Source organism: Pteropus medius, unplaced genomic scaffold (genome assembly GCF_902729225.1).
Source record: "Pteropus medius unplaced genomic scaffold, Ma_sr-lr_union100, whole genome shotgun sequence".
NCBI lineage: Eukaryota > Metazoa > Chordata > Mammalia > Chiroptera > Pteropodidae > Pteropus > Pteropus medius.
The window spans coordinates 12,607,076-12,631,255 of NW_024349519.1; the positions used below are offsets into that span (position 1 = coordinate 12,607,076).

At 36.2% G+C, this 24,180-nt stretch overlaps 1 protein-coding gene across 14 annotated transcripts in view; it reads right to left on the reverse strand.

The window, feature by feature from the left end:
• Window positions 1-24,180, reverse strand: part of PPFIBP1 (PPFIB scaffold protein 1) — a 146,717-nt gene that overhangs the window by 86,582 nt on the left and 35,955 nt on the right. For 11 of the 14 annotated variants that reach the window (XM_039882408.1, XM_039882419.1, XM_039882417.1 and 8 more), the window contains one exon: window positions 11,212-11,306. The exons of the other annotated variants lie outside the window; for them this stretch is intronic. The gene's annotated coding sequence lies outside the window, so the exon portion shown is untranslated. The remainder of the gene's footprint in view (window positions 1-11,211; window positions 11,307-24,180) is intronic. 14 annotated transcript variants of the gene reach the window in all.

Here is a 24,180-nt window from a genome sequence, read left to right on the forward strand (position 1 = left end):
TGAAATTTTAGTTTAACAAGTGTACACGGAGCCTTAGCGTTGCCTTAGACTAGACACTAAGATATGCCTAAAAGAAAGATGACATCTCTTACTATCATGTTACTTGTAACCAGAGTTTTGTTATTTTAATTCTTCCTCTTGTAATTAAGTCCAGTACTAAGAAAAACTCAACACAAATGAACTATTTCAAAAGATTGCTCACACGAAATATGAAGTCCTGTTCATCAGTAAGATTTCTGACATAGTTATGTTTATTTTTCAATGTTGTATAAACCTGCTTGACAGGTATGAACCTACTGCTAAGATTCAAGCAATGTACTTTACAAGCCCAAGAATCAGAATTGTAAATATGCTTTGGAGTTGTCATGCTATATCTCAGAAAGCAAGTCAAAATGTTTAAAAAAAGGGAATATTTCAGTTCTTCATCATTCATTATGGTGTTAAAATATGCTGTGAAGCTATTAGCATCATGCCAACTATGACCAGGTTCTCTTCTTTGTGTCACATACATGGGACTGGGGCTGCAAGAGGTCCACTGCACATCAAAAGGACTGAGAATAAACTGCTGGTAGGGGTCGGGGTCATGGAAGGACATTAGCTCTGTTGTAACCTCAAGCCTCTTGTTGAATTATTGCACTTCCCAGGCAAATGTTAATCTAACCAATAAGTTTGAGGATCCACTGTCTCACGACTCAAAATCATTCAAGTGAATTGCTCAACCTTGAAACTCATAAAGCTTAGCTGCTTGAATTAGCAAGGTTTTGCCTTAAATATTCATATTCTAGAATCTATAACAACACCGTAATATAAGCCAGAAATACAGTGTGAGAACTTACCAAGTAAATGAGGGAGTATTCAGCTCTCTCCGAACGCAGGATAGGCTAATGTAAATTTTATAGGCCACCCCATGCGAAGCTAATTTCTTACTCACAGGGATCCCAATGAGAGAAAAAAAGTGTGCTAACATAACATACCTTACCAGCAAAACAGAAGCAAATCATTTTTCCAGACTTACAGGATATAATGTGAAAAGTCATGGCTCCAGAGGATGCACAGGTCCAGGTCTACCTATCATAAAAACACTGCCCCAAATCCTCTTACAAAACAATGGGGAAAAAATTAAGCAAATTAGAAATGTATTCACAGAGAGTGCCTGATAAGGTCCTTACTCCAATATTTAAGAACAGTTTTGTTTAGGTAGGATGGGTAGTTAAGTGCTTCAAAAATAAACATCTTTTCATTATGAATTGCAAGTGGGAGAACTTATATTGCATGAAGGGTACTCTAATTTCAAGATAGATGGGTGGGTTTTCTATTACACTGTCTGAAGTTGACCTTTTCCTGCTACCCCCTAATACCCTAACAAAGAGAACAACACTGCTTTCAAAAGTGAAATAAGATCCTCATCAGATAACATGGAGTCACTGAGGGAGCCAGTCAAGGCATTTCTTGATCTCAGCTTATAGTCCCTTTGGGAATTTAAAATAAATTCCCAAAGGGACTATAAGCTGAGATCAAGAAATGCCCCAACTAAACAATTTCTGTTTACTATCCCACTTTTCAAAAGCATTCCATGGTTTTGATGCCCATTTGATTTCAATCTAATATTCCCTTATAAAGAACTTCTGAGGCATTTTCAAAAGGAAGGGCAAACATCAAATATTTTTTCAGATTGTGGCTGTTGAATGAAAACTCATCTCATTATTATTGAATTCTTTTAGTGCAGAAGGAAATAAGCATGGCAATTTGTTTTTCTTTATCTGCATCAACAAAGTTTTATTATTTTAAGTGTAAATCTCCAAACCTCTCTAGGAACTTTCCTGTACACCCACTCACGAAGTTAAAAAAAAAAAAAATTGTTAAATATTAACATGTGTTTGTTTGGATAGTTGTTTTCGAGTTTCACTTTCACCAACTCCTCTGCCATCTGTCTTTGGGACCTAGATTTTTTCCCTCAAACAGGGATGAGAGTGAAGAGGAGAATTTTTCTCCAGTAAAGTGACTTCAAAAATTCAATGAGCATGATATTGTGACCACCAACATAATAACTGATTCATATAAAGATCAAAAATAAATGCTAAAACCATTGGGTGAATGACTGATTGTTGGAGAACAAGACATGCATATGGTCTCCAAGAATTACCCTAGGGATTACTTATCAGTTATCAAGGAGATTAGGTACCTTTACATTATAAAGGTCCAGTGAACACCAACTTAATTGAGTGATTAAATTTAGCCTAACCAACAATATATCATGTACCTTCTTAAGAGAAGCAGTGTATGCTTGCTATCAATGTCTAAACCTGAATCTAATCATTAGGAAGCCAGTCATGTGAACCCCGACTGAAAGGCGTACTTCCAGACAACTGTCTTAGACTTTTCAAACATGTTAATGTCATGAAATACCAAGTAAGAAAAAACAAAAAAGGCAGGGAGATAAGAAAGTTTCTAAATGAGACTAAAGAGACAAGACAACAATGGCTATTGATGACACTTGACTGAATCCTTGATCAAATCTACGAAACTATAATAAAAGATTTTTCAACAGTTGAATATGAGCTGTACATGAGATACTTTCAAATGATCCAGGAAAAAAATATAGAGAAAAATGAGAAAGCAAAGATGAAAAAAATATTAAGAAAAACTCCAGCAGGCAGGAAATCCAGATCTCTACTATTAAAGTATATTTGCTATACTTGTGTAATAGAAATATCTTAAAGATGTACATCTGTAAAGCATGAAAATTTTTACTCTAAACAAAACTCAGGTATTAATTTAATTCCTCAAGTGATATAAGCTGCTGCCAGTTCTTTAATTTGCAGTCATTCATTCATCTTGGCACTTGCCTTTGGATTCATCACCCGCTGCAAGGAATTTTCAGTCTGATGGGTTAATAAATATTCATCCCGCAAGTCCCTCTAACTGTAAAAGGACAACCTGGTCCAGCTGATAGCAGACTAGCATCTAGGCATTTTCCAAAAACATTTCAATCTTTAAAAGTTTAGCTCTTATTGAAATTTAAAAGAATAATTTTTGCCTAGTGAAGAGCTAGACTCTCTGCCCTCAAATTATCAACAAGTTTCAAAGCCCAGGTAGCTTATATTTACCTTCAGAACACCTTCTTGGTCAGTTTCTCTGTTTCTCACAAATCAGCAACAGCTTGCCACTTACAATACTAAGTTGTTTTGACATTTCCTTTTACTTCGAGGAATATGCTGGATTATTCTACGTCTATCAACCTAAGAAGCATCATAAGCATAAAGTCTTGATGCACTCAACATACTGAAGGACTTTTGAGAGCAAAAGAGGGTGATACCAGTCTTTATTAACCCTTTTTGGTATATACCTCTTATATGATTAAAGCTATAGAGTTTTCTTCAACAAATGCACACATTCATATATACTAAACATTTTGCAAACAATTCAGAAAGTTCAGAGTCTCCCCCAAATGCTCTCTTCAATGCTAGGTTCGAAACCCAAGTCCTAAAGACAACTTCCTGGCTTCAAATCCAAAGTCCACCACTGATTTCCTGTGAATCCTGGGGAAGTTACTTAACCTCTCTGGGCTTTTCATTGACATTCATAAAATTTATACTAATAATACTAACCTCAAAGTGCTGTGGTGAGGATTTAGTGAAAGTGCTTGGCACACAGCTTACAAATTTTAGCTGCTGCTAGTTGCTATCATGCACTTCCTTTGTTTTAAAAATCTGCCATGGCTCCTAATGATTACAGTATTAAGTCCAAGCAAACTGCCGTTAAATCTCTATAATAGGATCCTGATGTACTTTTCCAGTCTTATTTTACAATGCTCCCCTCTCGACCTTCACTCTCCTTGCAGTACTTCTCCCCTGCTGTTGCTCCCTGTACATTCCTGCCTCAGTGCCTTTGCTCATACTGTTTCCTCTCCGTGGAACTAACTGCCCTAACAATGTTACTCCTTCAGTTTGTCCTACTACCTACCTATCCCCAAATGACTCTTCAAGGCTCAGATCAAATTCAAGCTCTGATATAGAACTGAGCAGGCTGGAAATAATTTGCTTTCTGTTATGCTACCATAATACTACCATTAGTAAGCACACATTTTATCCTGTTTTATAGAAATGAGCTCCCACGTCTTTCTCTCCTACGAAACAAAAGCCCCTTGTGTTATGCTTATCTTTTATGCTCCAAAGCCCTTGGCCCAGTTTTTTATACGCAGAAGCTCTATGATAAATATTTGATAAAATAAATGGTTAATCTGCAGGAAATAATTAAAATAGATAATATCAGAAAAGGAGCATCATTTCCTCCCATATAAAATTTAACTAGCTTCTATTTTAATTAAGCCTAGTCCCTGGATGTTTATATTGGAGGCCAGGGGGAGTGGCACAGTATAGAGTGGAAAAGCTCAGTTTTGTACGACAGAGCTAATTAACAAAAGCACGGTCACATCTTTCTACTTGTCTGTACTCAGAGACTGATATTCTACTCTTTTTTTTTTTTTTTAAATTTAAAAAGATTTTTTAAAGGCTTCACATTTCTAAACCATTCAGGTAATGTTTAGATTCATTCACTGATTCGAAAACACTTACTGAACATTAACATGTTAGAGACTGTGGACAAAGATAAGAATAATAGACCCTTCCCTGGACGAGCTCATACTTGTGGGGGAGACGGGCATCTCACTGGACATAGCACAGAGGCTATAATTTGGGCTAGAGCTGAAAGGAAGCCCTGGGAAAACGAGCAGAAAACACTGGCAGAGGGCACAACTTATGCAAAGGCAGAAGCCCTAAAAGACTGTGATGAGCCTTGCAGAGAAAATGCATGTGTTAGGTAAGCTTGTTCGGGTATTGGTCATAGTGCTGTGATCATGAGTTCAATGTTAATGAATCAACAATATTAAATGAAGTACCTTTAAAAATAAACAAGTTTGTGTATTGATCACTTGAGAAAATGTTGTGACAGAGGTTCACAGGAACCTAAGCCTATACCTCTCTGAGGAGCAACGGTTCAATATTCACTAATTCAGTATTCAACGAGACTTTATAGAATGTATCCACTATAAACAACAAGAATCAACTGTATTATATCAGGTAAAGAGTGCAATGAACTAGCCATGACACACTGATTTTTTTCACTCTACCTTTCGAAGATTTGGAAAAGCCACAAAGTGGGGAAACAGAAATCACTTTCTAGATCCTGCAATACTTCAGTGGGACTAGTCACTATTTTCTGTCCATCTAGAATCACAGTTTCACAAAGAAGTGCTTGCTGCTCTGCTGGTTAACAAAGGAAGGAAAGAGGTCAACAGGCCATGGGGTGTTATGGTTCAATGTAAATGGGTGTCTTGGGGTGTTGCTGCTGTCTCCTGGGAGAGGTCTTATGCTGAAGTTCTGCTATTCCTTGAGGGCCACTTATTTCCTGCTTGATACTTGGTTTTAACTACTGCCTCATTAACACAGGAAGCCTAATTTGGGTGCAAGGCCTCTGAAAGGTGTATTATGTGCCTCAAGCAAGACCAATTTAGATCTCGAAGTCAAAAAGCCAACTTTTCTGAGCAAATAATCCACGCTTTAATTTCTAATGAGACAATTTAAATCTCACCAAATTATCCAAAACTTTTGAGAATGCCTCAGGAAACATGCTTCCCTTTGTAAAAGCTAACCTCCTCAAGCAGGAAACACTTTTAGACATCAGTGTATTGGGAGCAGCTTCCCTGTTCCAGGAATTCCACACATTGGAACCAAAAGCATTAATAGAGAGTTCCATCCTGCGTCTTCTCAACTCCCTCCCAAGGTTGAGATTGTGTTTATTTGTTCAACAAAACAGTCATCCAATTACAGACCCATTGAAGAGCTTCCAAGCAAGATGAGAGGCCATGGCAAGGAGAAGGAACGACTAATCAGAAATCAAGGGCAAGAAAAGCTGGATGCAAAATAAATATAGTACAAAACGCCCAGAATAGCCCAGAAAGACAGCTGATGACCTTTTCTTCTAAAATCTCTTAATATCACAGTATCAAATGGCCTATGTATCTAAAGCCAAACACATAATTACTACCATGAAGGTACAGGAATAAATTAAAAACAAACACACGAACAAGAAAAGCTGATGATATGATGACAACTTGAGTTCTCAAATACAAACTAAAACACAGAAGACATACAATTATTGTACTATACTTAAGAGTCAGTCATTGGCAAAGGATTACACCTCATTTCAAGATAATAGTCATAGGAAACTGTCACGGCTATTTCAAGCTCTGAAAGCCACCATAATTTCTAAAGAGATAGCATTTATTATTATTATTATTTTGCCTAAAGACTGACTTCTGCTACAATGGCTGTAAATTGCCACACCCCTCTTGGCTGTAAGTCTCCTCTTGGCTGAATCAGCTCTAGGCTGTGATTTGACAAGGAGAGGACAGTATTATGATATGCAAGGAACACAACACACCCTGGGGACCCAACCTCATTTCTTAGATTATGATGCACAAAGCCTTGAGCTACTGCTAAATAATGGATTTAAAAACTATTGAAATCCCTTTGCCCATTTCTTCACTCCTGAAGCAATGGAGAACCTTAGTAATTGAAATTGTTTCCAGAACCCTGGTTTCCCAGAAACATCATAATATTAAACCACAGATCCACAAAGTGAGATTCCTTTGAGCCCTCTTTCTCCTCCTCAAAAAACTGCTGAGACTACACAATTAAGTACTATCAGAGATGCTAAAGCCTCCTAATTAAATGTATAAATGCATGGCAGCATAAGAGAAAAACACACCACCTGTCCAGTTATAGTGCTGGACATACACACACACACACACACACACCAGATTTGGTTATTTATTTGCTACATGTGTAAACATTTCCTTTCTCTCTGTCTACAGTCACACGCTTGCATATCTGTATTAAGGAGAAAAAAAAAAAACAAAATCAAAGCCACTAACTGCCAATTTCCTAAGAGGTGAGGAGAAAACAAAGCAACTGAGACTAAAACTGCTATGAGTTTGGCAAGGTGAGCAAGTAGCTTCAGCAGTCCTCGAACTCCATCCAAACCTTCATACACAAAAGAAGCATCTTCTTGAAGAAATGGCTCTAAAAGCCTAATGACATCTTCATTCCATTGTAAAAGTGATCCTAAATATTTGGTAGGAGAGGGAGGGATTACTAGCGAGAAAAAAATGGAAAAGAAAATCTTGTGTATGTTTCCTGATGAAAAGAAATTTGTTTATGTATTGTCTCAAGTTATAATGAACCAATGAAGCATAAGACAAACCACCTATGTGACACATGATTCCTTTGGTCCACAAAAAGATAGTCAAGAATAGAGCATTCCAACCCATAGAATAATTAAAGTGATAAAAGCTGCAAGAAGGATTTTGAGAAAAGGGCATATAGGGACAGAGCTATGGTGGACACTTTTCTTTGGGGATGACAGTATCTCAGCAGCTATGAACTGCCAGTTTAGAAACCACTACATGACCAGGTGGAGTGATACGTAGGCACGCGTTGAGTAATGACCTACACAATCGCATGGCCTTCCTTGGCCTAATGAAGAGAAAACAGCAATGAAGCCGCAACTCAGCCTTGTGCCTGCGTCCACTCAGCCTCAGAAGTGGTATGACCAGACAGCTTTTGCCGCCATTATGTGATTTCAAGAACCATGAGCACATTGGAGAAATTAGGGCATTGCTTGTACTCTGAGACAAATAACAGCTCTTTGATTTGCCAGCTGCCATAACATCTAAATGACTAAAAGTACAAATATTCCAAAGTTTTTAGTTTACTTTCTTTCCTATATGTCTTTCTGCATCAGCTTCATGTAGATACCCCTGGGTTTAAGAGGATAGAGGTCAGGATTTGAAAAAAAGTAATTAATAAGTAATAACACTATTTAGCATTTACTCTTATTTTATTACTATTTAAACCAATATTTAATTTCAATGCAGATTTTAAAATACTGGTTTGTAATAAATACTTCATCATTTCTGGAATGATAAAACAAACTCGAATTTTATTTGGGATACTCTTAACTATGTGAGAACTGAGAATTTAAGTAGAGACATGATATAAGGCCAAATACAGCTTTCATAATCCAATTATGCCATATATTTATATGCAATGTCTTGCATATTTATTTATGTAATTTATACAAAAATATACAAATCCTTTAATAAATAGAGCAAGTGCATTAGAGCTGGATAAAGTAAATGTTGGTGTGAAAATGAATTTATATACACTCACATAGCCCTGTAGCAGTCACAACAGTCAGGTCATTTGGTCATTTGTTTTTTTCCCTGCTGTAGACATTAACTATTTTGCGAACTTAGGTCATATCTTGAAACTACTCCTTCCCCCACTATCATTAAGTACCCAAATCTGCTGACACAAGAAATTTTGACTTGTGACGAAACCTGAGAAAGAATCTAGCATTTAGAAAAACAGAAATACATGCAAAACTAAGTATTACATTAAAAGTCCAAATATAAAGTAACTTCTTGATTTTAAATATGAAGAAATTGAGGTCCTGAATAAATAATATATATGAAGTTCCATAGCTAGTTAGTAGAGAAGTCAGAACTAGAATTTCAGAATCTTAGGTCAAATGTTCTCTTTGACTCAAGTCACTTTCAAAGTTTCCTTTTTAGAACACAACACTATTCATTTGCTAGATCGAAACCTCACCAAGGGCAAAATCAAGCTTAATTTATACCATATGCCCCAATAGCTAGACCAGAATTCACTAACAGGTGGAAAGATGTCACCAACCGCCATCAGCTGGAATGTACACCCTATAATAGCTGTGGTCTGCAATGAATCAGCCACATAGCCTCTCACCAAAGCCCCATGAAAAATAAAGATAGGTCTTTGCAAAATGCCTGGCAAGAGTTGAGACTAATATATGAAATTACCATTTCCTTTGTGCACAATGACCCAACTTTCCCATGAATTTCGGTTCCACTAGCCTCTTCTTGAACTGAGTAAAACAGTTCCAACAACCAAGAGTGTCTTCAGTGACTCATTCTGGGGAGGGACATGCCAAGGACACATGGACAATTGTTTCCTCATTTTTCCTCTGAGTTTCAGATTAAGGTGAGGCAAGTTGAAAAATATTTTTGTTACTGTTCGCCACTTAAAAAAGAAACTAAGTTTCTCTCATATTTTTAACAAATGATCTAAAAACTCATGTAAAGTATCATATACAGAGTCAAACTGGTGATATAATAATAAGAAGAAGAAGAATAAAAAGAATGGCTATTTTTATAGTGCCAGTCCAATGTGCCCAAAAGCACACTGCTGACACTATTGCACTAAATTGTCACGGCAAACCTATAAGTTTGGAATATTAATAACTCCTTGGGTTGTCACTTTTTCAGGCTCTTGCTCTGGCTGGTGAGATATCCTAATCTTTCCTAGGGGAGCCCAGACTCGGACACCTCTCTCTTCTGGATATATTTTCTCTTCCTCTCTGCAGTCCTTTTCTATGCCCAACCAAAGGTTTTCTCCAGCAGGGGAGCAAGCCTTACCACATTACATACACATCAGAGAGGGCTTCCAGGGGGCCACACACCCAAGAGGCTACCTAAAATCAACTCGTCTGCTTTCAAAGATGTTGACTTCAACATCACTCCACAGAGCTGCAAAATCTAAATTACTGAGTGGTCCATGAACAAACAAAATACAATCCTCACCAAAACATATGCACGAAAATATTCATTGGAGCACTATTTGTAATACATCCAAACTGAAAACTATCTAAATGTCTAGCAACTGTAAAAGAGATGAACAATTAAATAATAGCAAGGAAAATGAAAAAATTAAACTATGTGCAATATCATAGTTGAATTCCACAAACATAATAAGCAAAATAGGCCAGACACAAAAGAATATATATTGTATGATTCTATTTTCATAAATTTTAAAAATAGGCAAAACTGATCAATAGCATCAGAAATCAGGAAATCAGTTATTCCTAGGAGCATTAGAAGAGGATGGTTTTGGGTGCTGGTAATTTTCTGTTAATCTGAGTGCTGTTACATAGGTGTGTCTACTTTGTGACAATAATTCCATCAAGCCATGAACTTATGACTTATGCTCTTTCCTCTATGTACAAGGTACTCGATAAAAAGCTGACTGAAAGAGACCCTGGAGAACACTTGGTCTGCTCTTCTTAGATGACATAAGAGTAATTGTTTCTCATGGAGGTTAAATGTTTCAAGGACACACAGGAAATCCAAGGAAGGACTGGGGCTTGACATGCGATCTCATAACTTCCCATCCAGGTAACAAAGCTACCTCTCAAACATGGGGGGATGCTTCCCCAACTTCCTTCCTCATGGCTATAGCTAAAGTTTAGAAGGATTAGGATCACATTTAGTGAAGAATACAACCCAGAAGATCCCAGTCTTCTGCCAACAGCTGCACCAGTTAAACCTTTAAGCACTATTTAGTATGCGGCAAGTCAGAAAACCAGACAGCGCTGTGTTCACACTCTAGGTGTGCCACTTGCTAGCTGTGTGACCATCAGCACCCTCCTTACCTGTCTCTGAATCTCAATATCCTCATCTAGATCACTGAAATATTAACTCCTGCTTTGCAAGATTACCAGGAGGATAATATAAGGTAACAGTGTCAGAATAGTACCTTGGATATGGCAAACACTCAGAAAAAGTAATCGCTGAATAAATATCGAATTGGATTGTTCAAGTGCTTGTCACTTAGTACAGTCTTAAATTATTATTGTTGTTGTTGTTATTGTTGTTACTGAGCAAGAGAAATAAGAAGCAAAGGAATAAATAAGCTTCTATCAAAATACCTCATTTTTCTAAGCCTATAGGGTCATTAATGGGTCAACTAAAGATTCCCACTGGCCTAGACAGGACACTAAAGTGGTCTGTGGGATAAAGAATAAAGGACTGGAAGAGAGGATAGTGCTTTTTAATGTGCTCCCAGGTCTGCATTTTCCTTCTCAGAGCCAAGAAAAGATATGCTCATTGTCACAACATGCCTAAATTCTACAGCCAAATATGTTAGTCATATTACTTTTAGATTTAAAAAAATTTTAAAGAGAGGGGTGGGTCATAAATTCTCATAGACATAATGAACAGACTGACATAGTCAAGTAACTTTACTACTGAGAAAAAGTTTACACACTGAGTATACAGAAAGGTAATTGCAGGCTTTAAAGATGTCAGATATGAACAATGGTGAGGAGTTTACTTACATTAAAAAAAAACGGGTTTAATACTGATTTTTTTCTTCCGCTCTTCAAATCTTGCACGTACTTATTAGCAAACTAATCCATAAAGTTCTTTAATCCTGAAAAGAAACAAATATAGGAAAGATAAATTAAAACTAATTTCAGATTATAGTACACCAGAAAAAAATAAAACCTACAGATGGTAAATTATATAAGCAAAGAACAGCAAACTAGATAATATGTGTGTAATTAAAAACAAGAAAATGTGTTAAGGACCAATAGATTTAACTAACTTCCTTCCATTTATTCTTCCGCCGTTTCTTCCTCCCACTTCCCCTTCATTCCTTCTCCCCAACCATTATTCCCTCCTTCTCATTCTTCCTTACTTCCTCAGTTACTAGACAACCTCAAACAGACCTTGAAGCCTGAGTTTCTGCTGAAACTATCATTAACTTCTATAGCACAAAGTACTTGACACAAGTGAGTTATTCTACGAATATGTGTTGAGTAAATGAATGAACCATAGTGTTACAATATTTAAGTGTTAAGGTTAAAAGAAAAATGAAGAAATTTACTGTTTTCTTGTCAACAAGAACACTATGTAGACAATATGTAGAAACATATATACTGTTTTTTAGATTTATGTTTCTGATTGATTCCCTTATATCTTTAAAATAATATATACTAGAAAAAATAATCCCATTAGTATATATATGGGCATGTATATCCCCACATTATAATAATAAAATATCTTTCGGTAATGAAGGAATATTTAGGAATAGTAAAAGTTCCTTTTGAGGGGCTCACTCTTCAAATACCTAATAACAACCTCCACCTAAATGAGAAAGCAAAGTATCTCCAAGTTAAACGCTTCACATGTGTTTTTAAAATATATATATGTATATATATATTTATAGTCAGGGCCAGTCTCAGGCAAAATTATGAAGTAGGAGTGTAGCAGCTTCCTTCTTTCTGCCCCTCTGAGGAGTCAGTGATCCAAGATGTTTAATTAAGTAGGGAAACTATAAGGTCAGTGCCAAAGTTACAACTTGATGGATATCCTTCCTTTTAAAAAAAAAGAAAGAGAACTTGAGAAGAGGCAGTTGCTTATCACTGAAATAAAATGCATTGCTTATGATAGAATGGGGGACAGAGATTGTCTTGAAGGAATTTTTGACTCAGGTATGCATCTGTCCATTCAGCCTCCCCTAAAGCTAGCTTCATGTATGACCCATACGTATACACCGATCCAGGTAAATTTTAAGCAATTAATGATGCATACTTAGGCAAGCTTGATTTTAAGATTAGTGTGTGCTCCAAAAGTAGTTATATTAATCAGTAGTTTTCAAAGTGAGTGCCCAGGAAACCTCACCCACAGGTGTTTGAGAACGGAGGCAAAAGTGAGTGGATGTGTGGTAGTGGGCAGAGCAATTTCACCTTTATCTGTTTTATACTTTGATCCAAACTTTAGTTGGCTAAGAGGTTCCTTGAGCTGCTTATAAAAAGTTTGAAACTAAGTGATTACATTAAAAGCTAGTGCAGAAAATCCCAATGAGTTATATAATATAGCTAACCTAGAAGAGTAATCACACCAAAATCCAACCACCATCTCTAACAGAGCCTTTATGGGAAAATGTGAGTTTCAACGTGGGTCCAAGTGGCTGGATCAGGCTCTCTCTTCCTTCCTACCCAGTGCCTTCCTCTCCTGCCCTGGAACAAACAGCAGAAGACACCTATACTACCATGAAAACCAACAATAAGGGAATCAGAATAGGGTAGAGAGAGCCTGTGGATATTCTAGATATGAGGATATAGGGGCTCAAGCAGGAAGCAAGGCACAGTGGTTTCTGTGAGTCAGTCACTTCTCCAGGCCCTGCCCCAACCCTCGTCAGTCTCCTTGCCAGAAATTACATGAGCAAGGTTTAGATAACTTCGCACATGTCCAGACCTCTTGGACAGGAGTGAGGAAAGAGAAAGTCAGTGGAAGAGTTTAAAGAAAAACATATATCTATGTTCTATAAGACCCAATTCAAAATGACATGTAAAAGTAGAAAACAATTTTTTTTACAGTATGATAACAAAGTATACTGCCTTAACTTGCTCCAGAGGAATTTCTTTAACTAGCAGGCATTGAGCATATTCATCCCTTAGCACAGAGCTCTGATTATTTGGCCCAACCAGGACTGAATGCATAAAAACATTTATAAACATGAACTATTAGATTTTTTTTTTGAGTTTCCACCATAAGCCTTATTTAAGTAAATCAAAGATGTCCTTTGTTACAATTTTGATCAAATGAAAGAGACGTTAGTCATTTCCTCAGAAAGACGTAAAATATAAATACAGTCACTCACCAAAAGGCTCGTTGACAAGTTTCAAAACAAGAACACATTATTAAACTGAAAAATAAGCTATAAAAAAAAATCCAAACCCATGCAAACAACATTCCTAGCAGAGAAGTCCATAGTGTAATGACAAAGATAATTACATAGTTTTTTTTATTTGACTCACAAACTTTTCCTATACAGAAATTACAAAAACCAAAACAAAAAGTCTGTATTTGTGTTCACTTGATAAAACAAACACTTAACATCCTGCCCAAACCTCAGATTTCAAATCCAAGAAAATCCTCCAGACCATTAAATAAATGACTTCTGTATATCTCTTTGAGATAGAAAACACATTTATTATTATTGTTTATTTTCTAAATCCCTCTGATATTCTAAACAATAACCATCATAACTAAGAGTAACATGTAAGATACAATCATTAAAAAGTTACTGTTTATTATGCCATATTTCATACTGTAAAACTAAATCAAATCCCAAGTCTCTATTTAGAGCTGACTTAAGTATCTAAATCAGGAAAGAGTCTGTACACAGAGCAAATACAGCTTGGCATTGGTTTTTGTAAATAAAATTTTATTGGAACACAGTCGTGACCATTCATTTACATATTCTCTATGGCTACTTTTACAAGACACAATGACAGAGTTGAGCTGTTGCAACAGAGACTATAAGACCTGCAAGGTAAAAAATATTTATTATCTGATCTGACCCTTTAACAAAAGGTTTGCTAACCGCTGGTCTAAGAAACAGTTACCTCAGTGAATTAAATCTTGAAATAAGAAACACTAATCCTGGTTTATTCATCTTACAAAAGGGATAACTACTTAAGTTAACCTTTACCTACTTTAATTTTCTCATTTATAATATAATAATAGATAATATTCATTGGGAACTCATGTACCAGGCACTATTCTAAGGGCTTTACTATTAGTAAATTAACAAGGAATTTGTTCATTTAATTCTGGCAAACACCCTGTGAGGAAAGTAAATGATTATCCCCATCTCACAGATGAGAAAACAAAGGCAGAAGGATTAACTTGCCCAAGGTCACACTGCTGTTAAGTCAAAAAATTAGGATCAGAACTCTGGCAACCAGGGTCCAAAGCTGGTATTATTAATTTCTGTGTTAAATTGATAATAATTTTTTTTATAAAAGCTACAGATAATAAACAGAAATCTCAAAAGGTCTGTCACTTAGAAATGTTAGATAAAGATTTAGGATACCCAAAATAATACAAACGGATTTACATAGACTGTGTTTTTTTGGTTGGTTGTTTTTACTTTTCATAAACTTTTAAGACTCTTCTAAGATTAGAGCTAACTTTGGAGTATTGGGACATAAAACCCATACTTCTTATGTTTTTCTTTTAACCATGAGTAATCCAAAGAGTTAAACTAACCAACGTCTATCTTTCCTTTGGTAAATAAAGCCTCTCTGGGCAGTTCGGGCCCTTCAGAAAGCCTTCAGGATACCAGAGAGACTCTAAATCTTCCAAACTTTATCCCATATCATCTTATCATCTGCCTAGTTTCCATCTGGGAAAAGGCTGAACAAACAGCAACAAAAGTTATGGAAAGACTGTTAACGGCTTGGCAAGAAGAGCTCTATCCAGATATCGACAGTCACATGGTTCAGGAAGATGGCCCCTGGCTGAATCATCCCCACCACTTCCTAAAGTTCTCCAGATGTTTGGAGGAAATCTGTCACCTAAAGGTGACCCAGTGCTGTTTCGTACTGAATGATAGCTTTATATGGTCCAAATAAAATAAGAGAAAATATACAGCTAAATTACTCATCACCAATTTCACATTTGGAGATAGTCTCAATTAATTTTTTAATAAGACTAGTCTTTAACCAGCTTTCGATGTCTACAGAGTGAAGTCCAAATCCTTGAGTTTGACATTGAAGATGCTCCTCATCTTACCCCTTACCTACTTTTCCAATCCTACTTTTTTCTGTTTTTGGTTATTTAGGTAACCAGAATGGCCTGTTTTTTCTTCTGCACATCATCTCTATACCTGCTTCTGAAGCTATACTCATTCTGTACTCCCCTATTTTCTACTACCAACATCACATCTAGTAGCAGCCCCATCTCTGTACTAAATAATGCGGGATATAATTTCTATTTCCTGTGAGGACTGGATCTTCACAATCTAGTGTGAGAAATCGTACATGAAAGACTAAAGCTGATTATTAAAGGTTAAAAGTTCTTATTAGGGGATCTAAAATGACATTAGGGAAGGGCCATCACTGAGTTGTACCTTGAAGGAAGGAGGAAACTGATAGAGTGCTTCAGTTCATAAAGTTGTGGGATATCCAGATAGTTTACATCACAAATTTCAGAGTTAGATTAGACCTGAGTCTAAAATCCTGCTTCTCTTCAACTGGAAATAGGGATTGTAGGAGTTACAATCAAATAATCATGCTCAAAATCATATTTGTGGCCAGTTCTCATGTCTTATTCAAATAATAAAGCCTTTCATATTACATCTTTACATAGTCTTCCACTTCTCTTATTGCCAACAGTATTTAGTATTTTGACCCATTCATTCATTTGGGCATTTAATCACATATTGGGTTTCACTTTCTAAATATGCCGGAAATATGTTTTGTACTCCCCTCAATAAGTCTTTGTTATCAAAGAATAGATTCTTTCAAATAAACTCTTGGCATTTTCAAATTTTAGGTTCAAGGTCAATGATAAATAGTGCTAGTTTAGCTAAGAAGCAAATTTAAATTACAAGGTTGAGTTGTTTAGCCCACCATGATGTCCAGCCCACCATAAACATCTGTATTCCAACACGGCTTTGTTTTTTGCCTATCCAGTAACTCACATGAACAGACTTAAACTTATTTCCTTGTGGAATGGTCAGAAAAAAGCTAACGGCTAGGGCTAGTGATAGAAGGAAAGATCAAGTTAAGCAGTACAAGAAAGTGATGGCTCTTAGCCAAAAAGTAGATATTAAAGAGTTGAAGAAATTACATGTTACAGTATATCTGAGAATCTGAGGATGGGCAAAGGGCTTCAAATTTATCCCTTATGTTTTCAATAGGTTGAATGTACAGTTTTCCTGTGTTCCCATAATACCAAGCACCATACAGTAAATACTAGCTTAATGAAAAATCTGATAATACCTGATGTTCTATTTTTCATGCCTAAATCAAATTCAATAGTCAAATTTCCCTCAAAGTTACAAAATTTTAGTATTTGCAATGTCTACTGACACATTACATCAAATGAGGCCTACATGTTTCTAAGTTAACATGTTACTTCTCAATCCTATTTGTACTGTTTAGTAATAGTTGCCTTTTTGTTTAATTCTAAAGTTTTCATTCATAGCTGTCTTTGCCAATACTGGCAAATTACTTTTTATTTCCCACAAAAAGATTTTAATTCAAAGATTCTAAGCAAGTTTGGAATTCAAAAGTTATTTTCTGAAAGTTTTGCCTGAGTTGATTGAAATTATTAAAGTCTGCCATAAAATTTTATGTAAAAATAAATATATGCATACTTGCACGTGATGTGGGGCGATATGTTAGGGTGGGAGTTCGAGAAGGAACATGGCTCAGCTTCCGGCACACCTATTTTTCTTTCTGGCAAATACTTTATACTTTAATTTTCATGACAAATATCATGAACTTCAGTGAAAATTTTACACAACAATGTATTAAAACTTTGTATTTTAAATTTGGGGCAAGAACTTTAGGGTAGACGTTCCCATTATTTGCACACTTCTTGTATTGTTTTGGGTTAGTTTGGCAGAAATCAGAGATTGCAGACTATAGTCAGTCATGTCCTCAGAGGAAAAAGTTCTATAAATATTCTGAAATATGTTCTATGCCTATTAAAAAGAAGCAAGAACATTATCTCAAAAATTCTAGCCTCATACTCAAGGAATCCTATAGAATCAAGTCTTTCCACCAATATCATTAACTGATATGTTATTGCAAATATCACCCCCCAAAATATGAAGTCAAACCACTTCATTCTCACAAGTATTCTGAAAGAGCGTTCTGAACTAATGTGAAATTTATGGAGCAATTGTTTAAATCAAAACAATGACTTCAGCCTACTGGTATAAAACACTTTATCGTGCCAGTAGGACTCTGAGAACCAGCATACTCGTAAGGTCATCGCAGCTGTGGAAAGTGTGTTGGCCCCTTATGAACTCTTATCACATTGCCAACCCAGAAGGTACCATAAGGACTCTTTCCCTTAAATTGCCCCACATAGAACAGATGTATTTTCATTGTCAAACTAGGAACACGAATTCTGCATCCTGTGTGTTTTAGAAAGAAGTGGATTGGTAGGCTCGCAAACTTATTTCCTAAGAATTAAGCTACTGAATTATAAAGAATTGAATACTATATATATATATAGGCTTATAACAGGACCTTCAAAACAATACAAAACATCTTATAATATAGATGTGGCCAAGAGTTATATCCAAAGCTGAGAGTTTTCTGCCTAAAATAGGTCTTACCCAGCTACCTCCTGATAGAAACTCTGTCAACCAACACAAGACCTTGGAGTTTTATAGACTTATTTAAACTAGAATAGGATATATTCCTTTAGGAAAACTAAAGCTAAAATACCTGATTATTTGATTTTCAGCTTCCATATTCAGAAAGACACACTGATCTATAAATTTTCTAAATCTCAAAAGATAATCCACTGCAATTCTAAAAAAAGGATTAGGATGAAATATTTAATGCTTTCCTACACACGCACCCCTAACCGGTGATAAGGAAAAAAAATGCAGGGACAAAATGCAGCTCACTTCTTTCATAAAAGGTTTTATCTCACTAAAAGGTAACCCCATTTTCTTTTAAACCATACCATCCAAGGCTAACATCCTAGCTTTTCTTATCCATTTTATCCCATTAAGAAATTGTTTGTTCTCTTTCTCTCTCCTTCCCTCTCTTTCTCATACAAATTATAGGTGACTTTTTCAAGGGTATAGTGTCAACTGGCAATGGTTATCAAAAACCCTAAAAATGTAACCACCTTTGACACAGCATTCCATATGTATTAAGCTAAAGTAAATAACTGGACACATGAGCAAAACTTTTTGTATATAATTTCACAACAATACTATTTTCTAAGGAACAATAGAAATAATCTAAGTGTGTTTAACAATAGCTATACCGAGGTATACTCATTAGACAAAATATTAAGTAGACCAAGGTTGCAGGAGGTAGTTACCAGTGGTTAATGACACAGAAGGCTGTTCATGATATATTAACTAATTTTTGCAAATATGTATATAAGGTAAAAAGTCAAAAAGAATAACCATCTATGGTTTTTAATACCTTCTTCTTCCTCTTCACGGAGCCCGTAGAAGTCCACTACCAGTCGCATATTTAGAGAGGAATGAAGGAAGAGATGCACGCATGTTCTTTGAAAACCTCTCAGGCTCTCAGAGTCTGAGCTCAGTCTTCTGCCCGCCTCTGACATATGCTGTCATGCTCCAAAATGCCGACAGCGGCTGTCTCTACGTGGTGGAATGTCAGATGAATGTGACTTTATGTTTCTTTTTGCTTATCTGTATTTCATAATTTTACAGTAAAGATTATGTATTATTTCTGTTAAAAGAAGCAGAGCAGCATGATGACTAAGAATACAGAATTTGTAATTGATCAGGGTTTTAATATTGTAAGTCCAAAACACTTCAGGTACATGATCTTTGTCAAGTTAACCTCTGTAAGCCTCAAGTTTCCTCATTCAGCGAATGGGCAGAATAATGTTATAGGTATCTTTTTATTAAAGGAGGTAACAGAAACTCCATATTGGATAACAGAACTTATTACTTTATACCATATAAATTACAACTTTATTTAACTGTTTATACTTTAAAGGGAAAAAAATTCTAAACTTCAGTCTCAGAGGAAAACATATATATATAAATAAAAACAAGGAACATTTTCTTTGCAATGGTAACCAGAAATGTATATTAAGCAGACCTGAGTTACCATTTTATATACCAAAAGAAACAAAAAAATCCTAACACGGTTTGTGTTGTAGTAAAATTGCTGATCATTCATTGTTAGTGGCACTGCATTTAATACTTTCGGACTTTAGGGAAACATTAATGATCTATTGAGTAAGAGTAATTTCATTCCAATGTATTTATCTTAGGAAATAATTTGCCTAAAACAAAAATTAATGCACACAAAGATGTTCATTACAGAATTCTAAATAACAATAAGTAACTGGAAATATCTGAATATCCATTGTTAGAGGGATGGTGAATGGTTTAATTAATACTAGCATGTCAAAACAATAAAATTAGGAAACCACCCAGGGTGTCATATTGAAGACATGGAGAAAAAAATAGGTTGATATACAGTATCTTATCTATAAGGGATGTGTTCCAAGACCCCTTATTGATGCCTGAAAATGTAGATCATACTAAACCCTATCTATACTATGTTTTTTCCTATACATACATACCTTTTCACTTTAAGGAAGCACTTCACAGCTTCTCTTTGGCATAACCAAATTGCCACATCACTACTCTTGAGCTTTGGGACCATTATTAAGTAAAATAAGGGTTATGAGAACACAAGCCCTGCAACACCATGACAGTGGATCTGATAACTAAGACGGCTTCTAAGTGACCAACAGGCAGAGAGCGTATACAGACTGTGGAGATGCTGGACAAAGGGATGATTCACACAAGACGGCAGGAGATTTCACCCCACTACCCAGAAAGGTGCACAATTTACGACTTACAAATTGTTTATTTCTAGAAATTTTCATTGGTATTTTCAGACTACAGCTGACCACAGGTAAGGGAAACTGCAGGAAGCAAAACTGAAAATGGAGTGAGGGTAAGAATGACTGTACTTTTAAGTGAAAACAAAAGAATCCAAAATATCTACACTCTGATTGCCACCATATAAAACATACAGACCTGTGCATGGGAATAACTGAGGTGCAGAGAAGCGTGTGGGGGGAATGGGGAGGGCGGCTTTTTCAACAGAGGGGCAATGAATATGAAAGGAGAAGAGTGGGTCAGCATGGTGCCCTCAGCAGCTGTACCAGAAGACGCTGGCCCTGTCGCATAGAAGACAATGCCAGGCTTCCACGTAGGAGGGAATGGGAAAGGGAGGGAGGCAAACAAAATTTTACTAACATTTCATGAATGAATTGCCATTGACACCTTCTTTCAGTCCAGATGCCAACTAGTCACACAAGATAAAAGAGATCCCTGAAGGAAGACTGGGAGTTCCACAGCCATGAGTTGCTCTCATTCCTATGTTCTTCTGTGGACTGCAAGGTGTTAGTTTACATGTACCCAGGTAAATGAATGGGGTAGATATAAATCATCACAATTTAACCAAACTGACCTCCCCCCCATGAAATTAATAAGTGTCTTAAAGTAACCATGGTTGGATGACATCGTTAATGTAAGCACAAGTGAATCTGACACCTCTACTTGTTCAAATTGCTCAACCCCAAGGCCCTAGTTCCTCTAAAAATGACACTGTCACAGTGAGAAAGGTTTCTGAAAGAAACGTGCATTTTGAAAATAGAAATCTGAAAATATTTCCATCAAGCCATTTTTTTGCCCAAATAATGGGCAGAATCTCTCCCATCTCTACTCTCTAAAACTGTGAACACGAACTTTTTTAACATGTCTTAAAATATACAAAATTAAGAGTTCAAGTTTTTAAAGCCCTATTAAAAATAGGCAAAAGCCGCATGTTCCCATTTTTTAAAAGAATTAACATTAAAGAAAAAAATAGTTGTCATTAATTATAAAATAATTATATAAATAAATTAAACTTAGAAACATCTTTAAATTAGTGCATCACAAAGTGAGAATAGATTTTTTTAAAATAAGGAAGCATATAAAATTACATTTCATTACTCTTACTAAAATTATTATTGATTGGGGGAGGAAGCCAAAAATTTTTAAAATGGAGACTATTAATTTTTTTGTACCATTAATAAATATGAAATTATTTCAACTAAATAGAACATTTACTGTGTCCTTTTAATTCCTACTTTGGTGTGTTTATAATATCTAACGTATTAGTGCTAATGTGTATATTATTTATAATAAATATACATAGCCGAAAGAGGTGCTCACAAATTTAATGACAGCACCACCCTAATAGAAAGTTTTAGAGACCATTGCAGAAAGCTTTACAGCAGGAGAAAAACAAAACCAAATCTGCATTTCAAAAAGATCATTCTGGGGACAACATCAGAAGATGATTTTGGAAGCAGGGGATGCAATTACAGTTTCTGAAGACCTGAACTAGCAGTGAGAATGGAGAGAAGACTAAGAAAAGCTTTAGATTTACCAAGGCATAAAGGAGCAGAAGTCAATGATGACTCTATGACTCTATAGTTTCTGACTTACAGTGGCAGACAATTCAGAAGAGAACATAAAACAAAGTCGGGGGGAGGGGGAGAGAGAGAGAGGGTGATAATTAAATTATGATCACATTGAGATTGCAATGACTGTGGAACCACAGGGTAAATGCATACCATATAGTTGGAAAAACAGGTCTGGGGAGCTCAGGGCTCATTCTTTTTCTGGGGAGCTCAGGGCTCATTCGTAGTTGAGCTTCATCAGTTTCTAAGTAGTCATTGACAAGATGGATTTTGACAAGTGCACTGGGGGAGAATACCTAAAGACAGAAGGGCACCAGCACAAAGAATGGGTTAAGGTGACAAAGCCATTAAAGAATTTTAGGAAGGAAGATGGGCCTGGGGCATGGGAGAGACCCAGGAGAGGGTGGAATGAGAAGGCTGAGGAACTGTGACATGGTGAACACTGGCAAGGGAAAGGCTGCATGGCTAAGTGACCAACCACACCTCCTCTGACGCCATCAGTGATGGGAGAATGTCCTGGCATTACATCTACTTCTAAAGCAAAAGAGGGGCCTCCACTTCCACCCTTCATCTCATCCTTACACATTAGGAAGTTGAAAGAGATGAACGTGGTAAAGAAAGGCATAGTACTGGCAGCCTTACAGTCTAAAGAAATGAGTGAACAGGCATAGTTAACGGTTAGGATTAAGCTGTCCATAAACAACTTAGTGTATCGAGTGACTACTAGAAAAAGAACATTTTCCCTATAAATCTTGATTTTTAAATAGTCAACTACTTAAAAATATATAATTTATATATGTGTGTGTGTGTGCGTGTGTGTGTGTGTGTGTGTGTATATATATATATTAGTGCTGAGATTAAGAGCAAAACCTATGACTCAGAAAACATGAAAAAAATAACTTCTGATACTACTCTTGCTATATTTGCTTGACTGCCTGAGCAAGAGCAACTGATGATTCCTCTTTCCCATCAGACCCTAAACGACTCTCCTCCTTCATGATGTAAAGGTGGGTTTTGGCTTTTAACTATCTTTCAGTACCTCTCTTAAGAGGAAATAAAAGCTAGATTAAAGGCAAATTTTACTATTTTTCCAATGCCTTAAAATTTTTTTTTTAATCTGAATTTCTCCACCATAATAAAGAGATATAAACATTATCTTGGGTTTGAATCAGTGTCCTGGCCACATCTACTCGGTCTAAGTATTAGGCCAGGATAAAACTTCATGGAAGCTAAACAACCCTCTCAGACTTAAAAATGGTACCATAAATTGAATTTACCAACTTTTTTCCCCAAAATTTTTCATTATAGAAAATTGCAAAGATATACAAACATAAATGGATTAATACAATGAGTGACATGCATCCATCACCAATTTCAACATTCACTACTCATGGCCAAACTTGTTCCATCTACACTCTTTCTCACCCACTTACCCCTTATATTACCTTGAAGCAAGTCCCAGAAATTATATCATTTTTCCATGAGTATTTCAGTAAATCTCTCTAAAAGATAACTGTAAGACTATTATCATACTCCCCCAAATTAGTAATAATTCCTATTGCTAGGAAGAGTAATTTCTATTTCAATACTATCACATTTCCAATCAATGATCACATCTCCCATTTTGTTTGTTTGTTTGCATAAGGGCCTCATAGGCATCCACCACTGTGGTCATTGACAGGTCTGTTAAGAATTTTTAAGCTATAGGATCCATCTTTCATCTCCTTTCTTTCTCCTAACAAGTTATTTATTGAAGAAACTGGGTTGCTGGTCCTATAGAGTATCCCCCAGCCTGACTGCATTCCCAGATACACTTTAACAGGTATCGGTTCACCTTCAAAACTCAGGTTGGTTGATTCTTTTCCTGCCCTTTGTAGATAGGTAGGTAAATAGGTAGGTAGGTAGGTAGGTAGATAGGTAGATAGATAGATAGATAGACAGACAGACAGACAGACAGACAGAGATATCCCACGGTACACTGAACAAAAGCAGCACACTTTTCTATTCTACTGACATTAAGTAATGTGGAAAAGAAACTGAGAGACAATTTTCAAGAATGCCATAAAATTATCTTTGGGGCAAGAACAGAAGCTTTTAAAGCAGTATTTAAATCTAAGGAACAGGGATAGAAAACATATCTTCCAGACCATCCTTTCCTTCTCTTCCCACTCCCTCTGACATTATAGGGAGGGCAGGGTGTGCTCCAGAGCAAGCAGTGTGGGTTGAATCTAGGCTCTACCACTCTCCAGCTATGTGGCCTTCAACAAGCTTACTCAACCTCTCTGTGCTTCAGA